The 13,463-nt window shown below is 46.7% G+C and overlaps 3 non-coding genes across 3 annotated transcripts; all 3 read left to right on the forward strand.

Moving 5' to 3' along the window:
• Nucleotides 1–10,483: 10,483 nt before the first annotated feature.
• TRNAP-AGG lies at nucleotides 10,484–10,555 on the forward strand. The gene has a single exon. It is a non-coding gene; the product is annotated as a tRNA-Pro (tRNA).
• Nucleotides 10,556–12,215: 1,660 nt separating this feature from the next.
• Nucleotides 12,216–12,287, forward strand: TRNAP-UGG. Its single transcript has one exon. It is a non-coding gene; the product is annotated as a tRNA-Pro (tRNA).
• A 955-nt stretch (nucleotides 12,288–13,242) lies between these two features.
• On the forward strand, nucleotides 13,243–13,314 carry TRNAP-AGG. Its single transcript has one exon. It is a non-coding gene; the product is annotated as a tRNA-Pro (tRNA).
• The last annotated feature ends 149 nt before the right edge of the window (nucleotides 13,315–13,463 follow it).

Here is a 13,463-nt window from a genome sequence, read left to right on the forward strand (position 1 = left end):
AGTAGCCAGATACCAGGGCTATCGGGGGGGCGGGGGGGTTCAAATTAGGGAGGCTTTGAGGCAACGCTTTGAAAATGAAAACGAGTAATGTATATCTCTGATTGGTGTTGCAATGTTAAATTACATGTAGTTTGCCTAAGAAACAATGGTGACATTTGGGGTCTTACATTCCAGTAAGCTAATGATTATGCTGTGTATGTATTGGTAGTGCCTGCTATCTCAATATGTAGGAAACAAATGAAGATGAATTACTGTTCCGAAACTTTGCTTTTATTAAATAAAAACACACACACACACACAAGTGCTTGGTGGGAAATGAGGTACCAGGGAAGGGCAGACTTTCAGAGTTGTGTGTGGGTCCAGCTGTCATTTTGAAAGTTGTCCAAGGGGGTGGTCTGAAGGGAAAACCAAGAAGTCCAGGAAAGCAGAAAGGACTGTGTGGGTAGAATTTGCGGGGGCATGTAAAAGAGTTCTGAATGTGCTTCAGGGGAGGGCGGGCACACATCTGCTCAGTCTGTAGCATTATTAAGGACTTCAGCATCTGCGTTTGCTCCTCCATTACTTTAATCATCTGCTCAGTAGTGTCGTTTACAAACTCCTGATTTTCTTTTCCTGTCTTTCTGCTTCCCTCCATTCCTTGAGTTCCCTTTTCTCTGCATTGGAGAAGTGCAGCACCTCCCAGAAAATGTCTTCTTTGCTTCATCTTGTGCACTTTCTTATCTGGCGGCAACACTCAGCCAGTGTGTGGGGGGTGTTCCTGGAGGCTACATCTGCTGAAGCACAAGGAATAATGCACAGAAACATGATTGAAACATTTCAGTAAAATACACCTCTGGTAACATAACAATCACTTTCTCTTGGACCCTTGACAAGCACACATCTCGGCCAACACCCAGAGCTTGGTGAGTGTTGGATGGGAGGTGGGTGCTCTACATGGGGAAAAGGGCACTCTGCAAGGGTTGTGGTGCAACCAACTAGGGAAAAACTTCTAAAATTCTCCTGCACTCTTACAATGACCCCACAGGTGGGAATAAGCTGAGAGTAAGCAGGGAAGCAAGGGTACATCTACTACACGCTTGTGGCTTCCACTCTGGTCCCTATGCTGCTCACATGTGTGCCGCTTTGGTCCCTGCACAAGTGATTGCCGAATGTCGCGGGAAAGTTTCCTACACTGGGGGAGGGAACAAAGCAGCTCTGCCAAGGAATTTTCGGCAGAGGATTGCTGCGTACTTCCAGGAAACTTTCCTAGAGATCTTTCAAGAGGATTCCCGTGAGATCTCGGTATGCATCAACACCTTGTTCCACCGTAATGATTAGCTGCATGGGCAAATGTCTAGCACACAGAAACACAGCCAGCCTTGTACATTTCTATACCCTGAACCCACTTCTGAACTACACAAACCACAGCCACTTATCAGACATCTCTCCTGCTTCTTGCTTGGCAGAGAGCAACTGCTGAGATTGGCTAGATAGCTCCAGAGTGCTAAACAGTTCCTGGCTGCCTGCCCCACCAGGCAACCCTACTGGGAGCTCCACATTGTTGTCTAACTCCACCTCTTCATCAATGACTTTGTCCTCTGGGTAAGGTCCTCTTTCCGCCACCTCCAGGCCCGCCTAAGTATCCACTGGGCTCTTGGTAGTGGAGGTGGGACAGCCACAGAGGATAGCGTCCAGCTCCTTATAGAACCAGGTCTTAGCTACAGCGCAGGAGCGACGGCTTGCCTTCCTCACCTTATGGTACGCCGGTCTTAGCTCCTTTATCTTCACTCTGCACTGCAGCATTTGCTGATCATAGCCCTTTTGCACAAGCCTCGAGAGATCTGCCTGTAGGTATCAAAATTCCTATGGCTCAAGCACAGCTGAGACTGCACAGCCTCCTCTCTCCATATACTCATCAGATCCAGCAGCTCCACAGTGGTCCAAGCAGGACAGCGTTTGCTGCAATAACCTGCTATGGTCACCTGGAAAGATGCAATGAGATCTCTCCACGCTGGAGACAACAGGAAATGGAATTTCAAAAATTCCCAGGCCTTCTAAGGGGGGAGGAGTGGATGGTTATTTACCTAGCTGCAGGGAAATGGAGTTCAAACTGCTGACCAGAGCGGTCAGATTGGGCATTGTGGGAAACCTCCTGGAGGCCAGTTAGAGTGATAAAAATCAAGCATGGTGTCTACACTAGCACTTTGTCAACAACAATTTTGCACAGAAAATCTTATGTCTTTTGTATTTTGTTGGCAAAATGGCAGTGTGTGCACATTCCCTGTTTTGTCGACAAAAGCTGCCTTTTGTTGACAAAACTCTGTAGTGTAGACAAAGCTTTAGAGAGCACTCTGTAATCAGAGTCACAGCAGTAATCTCAGCAGAATAGTCAAGAATAAAATGGGCACAGAAACAAGCCTCTCAATTCTGTGCAGAGCCCAAAGGCAATGTGGAGCCTCATCAAATTCCACTGGGCTCCTCCTAGGGACAGGGTCTGCTTTGTGGCACTCATCGCAGGATTGGAGCCAGATTCACAAAATAATGTATCAGTTAACCATTTCATTTGAAGGGTCTGAATTTTTTGTGATTGTTAAAATTCACCAGACCCCCTCTGCTTTCTTCAGCCCACTTGTTATGGGTAAATGTATAGATGTTCAGTTTTATATGAATGTGAACACTTGCAGCAACTGTTTTGTCCTTTGTAACTTGAAACAGCAAGTCCCTGGAGTTTTCTCAATTTACTAACTCCTCCAATTTAACCCACCACAGTTTCCGAGTGAGCTCATTGACAGCAATGCCACCTACATCACATAAAAACCTCTATGGATTCATCACAGAGTAGGGACGCTTTTTTGGCTCAGCAAAGCCTCTACATATGTGCTTAACTTTTAAGCATCCATACTTAGCAAAGCACTTAAGGACATGCTTAAGAGACTCTAAAAGCAACCCAGTATGAAAACTTAAGATCAAGTCCTGCTCTCACTGAAGTGCCTGGGGAAATTCCTTGCCTTGCCTTGCCACTACTCTCCTTTCAAAATTACCCAGGGAAGAGGCACCTGCTGTGGTGTGATGAAACAGACTCTCTTAAAAAAACACACTGCATTACGATCAGACCCAGCCAACCAGCACTGAAATTTTCAACTACCTAAAGCACTGTGGATCAAACAGATACTCTATTTGTAAAATTTTCTTATACCATAGGATCAAGCCACCAGCCTGGCCCTGTAATACAACCCCAAGTGTAAGTACATGCATTTACAGTTTCAGACATTAGGTTGTTTACTTGAGGTTGCTAAAATAGAGCATGTGGTCATAAAAAAAACAAAACAGAAAAGTGAAGCATATTTATTCTTTGTGGAATCCATTTGTACTGTAGTTTATATTGCTTAAATACAGGAACTGTTGTTTGTTGTTTGCTTGTGCTAATGTTTAGTCATTTCTGTTTAGCTTGCTACATTTTGCTAGCACTTTTTATTTTTCCCAATATTTTGGGACAACTCCCGAAGTCCTGACCCAAGTAAAATTCCCTTTGATTTCAGAGGGACAAAGGAGCTTTCCAAAATGCATAAAAAGACAAGATTCATGCCCTGAAAAATTTATCTATACTAGATGGGCAGAGATATTCAATACTTCTTTTCTAAGTAAATATTGCATTCTTTGCCTATTGCATTATTCCTACTCACTACGTGAAAACTCTGAGAAAATAAAATAATTTTGTTAGCATATATCTATAAAACTAGACTCAAGAAATTGCATGTGTTGAGAGTGTTACTTGATAAACATTTAAAAACAGATTAAGACAGGATCAGCATTAAGGGCTGCTGCTGTGATTGCTTACTTTACATTAGTCTTCTTTAATTAAAGCATAGACAATCATTTATTCCTGTCACGACTAAGCGATTAATCCTAGTTCTGGTGATTCCTTTGTACGAGGCATTGTGTTGAATATAGACACTGCAGGAAGGGTTTGCTGGAAAATGATTTATATGCCACAAGTGTTACTAATTACCATACAGGAATAATTATCTATTGGAAAGCAAAGTGCTGTGCATATATAAAATTAACATGATTATGGAGGAGAACATTTTGGTGCAAATGTTAGCCATTTAAAAACAGCTGTCTGGATCACATTTCATTGACTTAATAAAATGTTAGTATAGTGAGTATTAAGCATTCGAAAAATATACTACTTTGGATTTTTGGTTTGATCACAATCTCATTAAGATAATATTGTGATTTATTATTTGTATTACAATAGTGCCTAGGGACCCCAATTGTAGACCAGGACCCATTGTGCTAATCAGTGTACACACATAAAACCATAAGAGTGTAAACTCCTAGGGGCAGGAACCATCTAAACTTTTAATTTAACCCATCTAAGATCAGACTCTGCAAACTGCCAGGTAATCTTTGGTTTAATAAAAGTATTTTTCATGTTGTTTATCTGAATTCAGCATTCAGAACAAAGTTTAAGTGCATCGTGACAGGAGTCCGGGTGCCAGCAGTCTGGCTTAGTGGTTTAGAACCAGACTGAGGAGGGGTAGGAGCTAGAAACGAGGGAACCAAAAAAAGGGTTGGAGCCAGAGTCAAGAACCAAATAAGACTGGGGCAGGGGATGGGGTTGGGAGTAGAGGATTACTGCAGTTGCAGACAGAAGTATCAAGGAGCTAGCAACCCACTGCTTATGCTGATCTTAAAAGCAGGTCTGCTGGCTCCCTTCAGCCTACCCAGATGAGCTCATTAATCAGCTTGGTGACTGACTTGGCTAGTTCTCAGGTTCAGCTGAAGGTGCTCAATCCTGACAGATCCAACAAGATTCTTTCTAGTTTTTGTTGCCTGAGAGATCTTATTTACCATTTAAAAGGTGATAGCTCTGAGGAATGCAGGAACCTTACTGCATTCTGGGGGTAAAATCTTCCTGTACTGATGAGTACAGCTGGTAGGAAATTTTCCAATGGAACATTTTTCTGTTGGAAAATACTGATCAGCAGAAAGCATTTTGATAATGTGAAAACATTCTGTTCCAACCTTTTTACAATGGAACTTTTTAATGTTCAGTTTCAAAATGACTTTGCATTTCAATTATGTATATTTTATTACATTATGTTATATAAAAAGTTATAATCAGAATGAAACTTTTTGAGTTTATCGGAAAAAAATATTTTGGTTGATCCCAAACTAATGTTTTTTCAGAATTTTGTTTTGTGGGAAATTTCAAAGCATTTTTGCTTTTGCTCCATTTCAGAATGAGAACAAATTTCAAAATTGTGGCATTTCCCACAAAATAAAAAATCAATTTCTCATGCAGTTCTGCTGTTGAAAGCTGCATCTTAGGAGGAGAGTGGAGCAATGCTTGTGTTCCAAGAACCATTCTGCTGGCACTTATTATTGATATTTATGTTTAAAAGTTGGTTTCAAGTTGTCTCTTCCATTTTGACACCTTATATCTCAGGAGTACAATCATCTTTGGAAATAAGTTTACTTTACATCTTTTGTTCCCCACCTTGTGAAGACTGCTTAGTTTTAAACACCTGTAGTAATATAATAAAGGGGACATTTAGTTTAAAGTTACCAAGTCACTTAATCTTTCTGTGCCTCTGTTCCCCATCTGTATAATGGGGATAATAATACTTCCATTCTCTCATACTTATATATTTAGCTTGTAAGCTCTTCAGGGCAGAGATTGTCTCTTACTATATCAGTGGTTCTTAGCCTATCAATCATTGTGGGCCGTATATGCGTTGAGAACCACAGCACACATACACACCCTGTCATGGTATAATCCCCACTCTGAACCTTAGCATCCAAGAGATGGGGTACCAGCATGAATTCCTCTAAGCTCAATACCAGCTTAGAACCTCTAGCGCTGCCACCAACCAGGAATTCCAGTGCCTGGTACACTCTGGTCCCCTCAAAACCTTGCCCAGGGACCCCCAAGACCCAGACCCTCTGGATCTCAACAGAAGGAAAGTAAACCCTTTCCCCCACCATTGCCTCTCCCAAGCTTCCCCTCCCTGGGTTACCCTGGAAGATCACTGTGTGATTCAAACTCCTTGAATCACAAAACAGAGAGGACAATTCACCTTCCTCCCTCCTTCTCTTTCCCCCTCCCAGACTCATCCTGAGAGAATGTAATCCTGGCACAGAGAGAAATCAGCCTCTCTCTCCCTCTTCCCTCCTTTCTCCCCACTAATTCCCTGGTGAATCCAGACCCAGTCCCCTGGGGTCTCACCAGAATAAAAAAACAATTAGGTTCTTAAACAAGAAAAGCTTTTAATTAAAGAAATAAAAAAAAACAGTAAAAATTATCTTTGTAAATTTAAAAAAAAATGGAATAGGTACAGGGTCTTTCAGCTATAGACACTGGGAACACCCTCCCAGCCTAAGTATACAAGTACAAATTAAAATCTTTTCAGCAAAATACCAATTTGAACTCCTTTCAGCCAAATACACATTTGAACTTCTTCCAAGCAAATACATATTTGCAAATAAAGAAAACAACCATAAGTCTAACTCGCTTTATCTACCTAGTACTCACTAGTCTGAACTTATAAGAGCCTAGATTGGAGAGAAACCTGGTTGCATATCTGATCCCTCTGAGTCCCCAGAGTGAACAACAAACAAAATCTAACAGCACAGCACAAAAACTTCCCTCCCTCAAGATTTGAAAGTATCCTGTTCTCTGATTGGTCCTCTGGTCAGGTGACAGCCAGGCTAACTGAACTTGTTAACCCTTTACAATTAGAAAGATATAAAGTACTTCTGTGCTATTAACTTTTCTTATCTGTTTATGACACCCCCACACACCACTATGTCCAGAGCTCCCCAACCAGAGAGCCCTCGACAAAGTGGGGCCAGTAGCAGAGTCCCGGTGGTGGGGCTGGGTGGCAGGGACCCCGGACCCTGTTGTGCAGGGCCAGGCGGCAACCTCAACCCAACCCTAACACTAATCTGATCCCTGCTGTGTGGGGCCACGTGGCAGCCCCGACCCCAGACCTTGCTGTGTGGTGCCAGGCAGCAGCCCCAATCCCAGACCTTGTTGTGCGGGGCCAGGCAGCAAACCCAACCCAACCCTGCCTCTGACCCCTGCTGTGCAGGGCCAAGCAATAGCCCCGACTCTGGACCTTGCTGTGTGGGGACAGGCAGCAGACTCGACCCCGGACCCAACTGCATGGCAGCTCTAGCCCTTTTCCCCACCGCCCTTTAGCACACAGCTGGGCTGCAGTTGTGTGCTAATTGGGCTGTATGCGGCCCATGGGCACAGGTTAAGAAACACTCACTATATGTTTATACACTGAGGGCTTGATCTCAGTTAGGGCTTCTATGCTCTACTGTAATACAACTAATAATAAAAGTGTACCTTTAAAAACATTGTATAGCTACAACAATTAGTAGATGGATGAATTTTGAGAAAAGTTGGTACATAAATATTTCTTTTCAAGAACTACACTTAAGGTGATAATTTCAAGTTATTCATCACGGCTGGAAATACACAGCTCTATTTGCTGTATAAATTCTCTGTTTCAGTAAGCCATTACTGTTGATCTGCAGAAAGGCATGGATGGAACAAAGCAACTAAATGTTAGGTTAAATTACTTGTCATTGTCACTTTTAAATGTCTATCATTTCAGGGAATTATGGAGAAAGTAAAAAGGTTTACAGGGAAAGTGGACAGGAAAGGAGACAAAGGAGTTTCAGGTTTTTTACATTCAGGTTCATGTATCACAAAATCATGATGGACTCAGTTGTTTTTGAAGAGCTCACCTTATTTTCTATTCACTTTGACTTTGCAAGCTGTATCAGAGAATGGCAATGTCTGACTTATCTATGAAATATCTGATAATCTTCAATGTCTACTAATCTAATAAATATATCTCAGGTCTAATATAAGTGTAACCCATGACTGGTAGGCATGGCACTTTGTCCCCTGCTAGTGGTGGTTAGGCCAGCTAGAGCTTGACAAGCCTGCTATTGCACTAATAAGTGAGTGGTGTTGTTTAGCTCAAGCAACTGTGGCTGATGTATTAAGTGCAAAAGGCCCTTGGTTTGATTCCTGCTGCTGACAATCCACCCAGAGGATGTTAGTATTACATTTTTTTTAAAAAAGCCTTTATCATTTTATGTAGATAAAAAATACTTATGTATGATTTAGAAAGATATCACTGTTCAGTTATATGCGAGAAAATCATGGACAATATCAGAAAGGCTAAGGGTACATCCAGACTACCCGCCTTATCGGCGGGTAGCAATCAATTTTTCAGAGATCAATATATCGCGTCTCATGTAGACACGATATATCGATCCCCGAACACACTCCCGTCAACTCCAGAACTCCACCAGAGCGAGCGGCGGTAGCGGAATCGACACGGGGAGCCACAGACGTCGATCCCGTGCCCTGAGGACCCGAGGTAAATCGATCTAAGATACTTCAACTTCAGCTACACTATTTATGTAGCTGAAGTTGCATATCTTAGATTGATACCCACCCCAGTATAGACCAGCCCTTTGGCATGAAATATGTTACAACTAGCAAGGGAGATAAAAGGCAGCAAGAAGATATTCTGTAAATACATTAGATTGGAAGTAAAAACAAGACAAAGAAAAGTCTTTGTCGATTTTTTAATGAAGAAGGAGAGCAAATAACAGATGACTAAGAGAAGGGTGAAGTGTTTAATGGCTATTTTGCTTCAGTCTTCACTAAGCCCTGGTCTACACTGGGGAGGGAGGATCGAGCTAAGTTACGCAACTTGAGCTATGTGAATAACATAGCTGAAGTTGACGTACTTAGAGATTGATTTACCATGGTGTCTTCACCATGGAGAGTCGACTGGTGATGCTCCCGTCAACTCTGCTTGCGCTTCTCATGGCGCTGGAGTACAGGAGTCGATGGGAGAGCGCTCAGGGGTCGATTTATTGTTTCTAGATAAATCAATCCCAATCTGGCGGGTAGTGAAGACATACCCTAAGAAGGTTAACTATGACCAGGTGCTTAACCCAATTAATATTAACAATTGGAAGGATCTCAGGTTAATGGGAACTTAGGTCCTGTAGAGTCTGTCCTGAGACCAGCACTATTCAAAATTTTCATGAATAACTTGGGTGATGGAATGGAGAGTATGAACACATGACTCCAAGCTGGGAGGAGTTGAAAGAACTTTGAAGGACAGGATTAGAATTCAAAATGATCTTGATAAACTAGACAATTGGTCTGAACTCCATAAGATGAAATTCAATAAAGACAAGTGCAAAGTACTGCAGTTAGAAAGGAAAAATCAAATCCAGAAATACAAAATGGGAATAACTGTTTAGGCATCAGTACTGCACAAAAGAATCTGGGGGTTATAGTGGAAAACAGATTGAATATGAGTTAACAATGTGACACAATTACAAAAAAAGGAAAATGTCAGTCTGTGATGTATTAACAGAAGTGGCATATGTAGGAAATTGGAGGTCATTGTGCCACTCTACTTGGAACTGGTGAGGCCTCAGCTGGAGTACCGTGTACAGTTTTGAGCATCATACTATAAGAAAGATGTTAAAAACTTAGAGAGTCTAGAGGTGAGCAACAAACATAAGAGGTTTAGAAAATACGTCCTATGAGGAAAGTTTGAAAATTCAAAACTTTGAAAAATATAAAAATTTGTTATAAAGAGGAGGCTGGATAATTGTGCTCCCGAGGGTAGGACAAGAAGTAATCAGTTAAATTTCTGGCAAGAGAGATTTAGGTTAGATATTAAGGAAAACTTTCTAACTATAAAGATAATTAAGCACTGGAAAAAGTTACCAAAGGAGCTTGTGGAATTCCTGTCATTGGAGGCTTAAAAAACCGGTTAAACAAATACTTGTCAGGATGGTCTAGATATATTTGATCCTGCCTAAGTGTGGAGGGATGGACTCTATAATCTCTTGAGGTCCCTTCCAGCCCTACATTTCTATGATTCTATGAAATAAATGGAGCCATTTAGTGATCTATTCTCTCCCTTCCAGCGTACAGGGCTTCCATTCTCTCTCACAACCATGGTGACCCAGCTACTGTCGTGCCCCTCAGTGCCCTCTGCCTGCTCTAGGCCATGCCCTCGGTGGCCAAACGCCAACTCAGCAGAACCACACTCTCCCGCCCCGAAGACAAGAACCGAGCGCCCGCCTCAGACACAAAAGCGCACACAGACCTGCTGCTGCCCGCACCCTATCCGCCCAGCTCTCAGGACTAGCCCCCCAAGTGGAGAATGGAACACACAGCTCCGACGCAAAGGAGGACTCTTGCAACTTTCTGGCTCTTTTCTTCTACCCACTCTTCTCCCGATTGGCGTGGCCTCAACGGATCCCTCCCCGGGAGACGAAGACGCGGGCGCTGCATTCTACCTACCGCTGCCCGACGCCAGACGCACAGGCCCCCTTGCCTGGGCTATCGTGGCACTGGAGGAGCGCCGTTTAGAAGTGGTGAACATTTACAGGAAGGTTGGTTTTTGGCCTAACCTGCTGAGGCCAGACCCCCAACCAAGGTGGCTTGTTGGTCTAGGCGCATGATTCTCGCTTAGGGTGCGAGAGGTCCCGGGTTCAAATCCCGGACAAGCCCGCCTGCCTGCCCTCCATCCCACAGGGTGCGTTTCCTGACCTCCTTGCCTGGCTCCCTTTTGGAAACGCTGCTTTCCTTAGACTTACGAAAGGATTAGCTGGACTGGGGCGGGAGTCTGCTCTTGGGCGCAAGAGACCCCGGCTCCAAATTTCATCCAAGCCCTGGCCAAGCCTGTCTTGGCAGCGGAGCAGGGAGGGTTTTTTCTTCCTCTTCCTCTCCAACATCCCGGAGAGGGAGGGCTGCCTTAGGGTCTGCATTTGGTTCCTTGGTCCAGGGGAACGGTTCTCACTTACGGCGGCAGAGAGCGAGGAGGAGACCTTGGAAAGGTGAAGTCAGGCAGAGTCCTTTTTTACATTTTAGGGCTAACTCTGCCACTTCTTGCGGGGCTTGGGTTGCTTTCCTTTGGTTCGGTTGCGAAAAAGGTGGGCAACGATGATGGCTACGGCTCCAAAAGAGGAGGTTTGTTGACTTTGGCGAATCCAAGTGTCGCTTCCGGTGCGAGAGGCTCCAGGGTCAGCTCCCGGACCAGCCCTCGCCAAAGGGTCTCTTTGCCACTGTCCCTTTCTTTTTTTCCCCAGCTTTGGCCTGGCTTTTTCTCCCCAATCCTGTGGCGTGAGAGTGGCATTAGGGCGTAAATTTGGTTCGCTGCTCCAGGGGTGTGACAGAGCCGGCGTGGAGATGACCTTGGAAAGCTGAAGAGGGGCGCGGTCCTTTTCAACTTCATGCCTACAGCGGCCTGTTGTTTCTCCCAAACTTCCGGGGCGTGCCGAGCCCCTCCTTGGCCAGAGGGGCTTGTTGGCCTAGAGGTAGGCTTCTCGCTTAGGGTGCCAGAAATCCCACACGAGCCCTCGCCATGGTTTCTTTGCTGCTCCACAGGGAACTCGGGGGCTGGGGTGGGGGCTCCTCTTTCCCTGGGGGTGGCTTTTCCTGCTCTTCTTTCCATTTGCTGAGTCTGACGGCACGCGTCCGCGCACCGCTCCTCCTTGTGGCTCCACTGGGGAATAGGCCGGCTCAGGCTGAGGCCCCAACCGGCGGTAACAGCCTGTCAGTTACTCCTCTAGAGCCCCTCTCTCGCTCTCAGGAGCTGCCGCTCTTCTCTTTGGGAGGCAGCCCTCCGGCTAGGGCACGCGGCGTTTCCCCCCTTCCAGCGTACAGGGCTTCCATTCTCTCTCACTACCACGGTGACCTCGCTACCGTCGTGCCCCTCAGTGCCCTGTGCCTGGTCTAGGCCATGCCCTCGGTGGCTGGTAGGGGAACTCGGACGGGCCCTCTTCTGCGGAATCCAGTCCAGGGACACTACGCCTAGCAATTTCTCCTCCTTGCCTGGACTGCTTCCTAAAAGTCCTGGCTTCCCTCCTGGCTCTGGGTGGACCAGCTCCAAATCCTCCCAGGGAGTGAGTGCCCTGTCCCAGCAGCAGCCTCTGTCTCTTGCCAGCTTCCTGGCTTTAGAGGCCCTGCCTCTTCTGGCCCAGCTGAGTCCGCTTGCGCTCCATCTCTGACCCCTGGCTCTTCCTCCAGGTGCAGCCCGTGGCGGTGATAGGCCTAGCTGGCCACCTGAATGCCTTCCAGTTCTGTTGGGGGTGGGTGAAACCTCATCAGCACAGGGCGTGTGTCCTCTCCTTCATTCGCAGGCGCCAGGGTGCCATAAGCAGCAAGCGGTGGCTTGTTGGTCTAGGAGCATGATTCTTGCTTTGGGAGCAAGAGGTCCCGGGTTCAATTCCCGGACAAGCCCTGGTGTGAGGTTTCGTTGCTGGCACGATTTGCCCCCCTTGACCGTCTTCTTTTCTCCAACAGCCTGTCGAGCCACAGCTGCCTTAGCATCGCAAGGAAGTGCCGGGTTGCCCCGGTGGCCGACAGAGCCTGGGGGCTAAGGGTTGCAGAGGGCGAGCCGGAGTGGCCGCTTCCCCCTATGGTGGAAGGAGAATCTTGAGCACGTGGCGCAAGGGCCACTGGGGTGGGCAGGCTGGCCGGCGGCCTCGGCCGCTGGCGGGAGAACTGGCTTGAGGTGGCCGCACAGGGAGTCGGCGGCATCCTCCACCCATTGCAGCCAATGGGTTGAACTGGTGGCCCAAATGCTTTCCTGACGCCATGTCCCCGCAAATGACGCCCAACGGGGGTTCCAACTCCCCGGCCCGAGCCACGCAGGGAGGCTTAACGGTCCAGCTGGAGCACAGGCTGGGGAGGTTTTCCAGTGGGCACCCCAAGGAAGGGGAGAGGCTTAAGTGGGGGCCTACGCAGCTGGAGGGGCTCGACAGCTCCCCGCAGGCCAGTCGCCCACTCGGCAGACCCACACGCTCCCGCCCCGAAGACAAGAACCGAGCGCCCGCCTCAGACACAAAAGCGCACACAGACCTGCTGCTGCCCGCACCCTATCCACCCAGCTCTCAGGACTAGCCCCCCAAGTGGAGAATGGAACACACAGCTCCGACGCAAAGGAGGACTCTTGCAACTTTCTGGCTCTTTTCTTCTACCCACTCTTCTCCCGATTGGCGTGGCCTCAACGGATCCCTCCCCGGGAGACGAAGACGCGGGCGCTGCATTCTACCTACCGCTGCCCGACGCCAGACGCACAGGCCCCCTTGCCTGGGCTATCGTGGCACTGGAGGAGCGCCGTTTAGAAGTGGTGAACATTTACAGGAAGGTTGGTTTTTGGCCTAACCTGCTGAGGCCAGACCCCCAACCAAGGTGGCTTGTTGGTCTAGGCGCATGATTCTCGCTTAGGGTGCGAGAGGTCCCGGGTTCAAATCCCGGACAAGCCCGCCTGCCTGCCCTCCATCCCACAGGGTGTGTTTCCTGACCTCCTTGCCTGGCTCCCTTTTGGAAACGCTGCTTTCCTTAGACTTACGAAAGGATTAGCTGGACTGGGGCGGGAGTCTGCTCTTGGGCGCAAGAGACCCCGGCTCCAAAT

Source organism: Gopherus evgoodei, chromosome 6, assembly GCF_007399415.2.
Source record: "Gopherus evgoodei ecotype Sinaloan lineage chromosome 6, rGopEvg1_v1.p, whole genome shotgun sequence".
NCBI lineage: Eukaryota > Metazoa > Chordata > Testudines > Testudinidae > Gopherus > Gopherus evgoodei.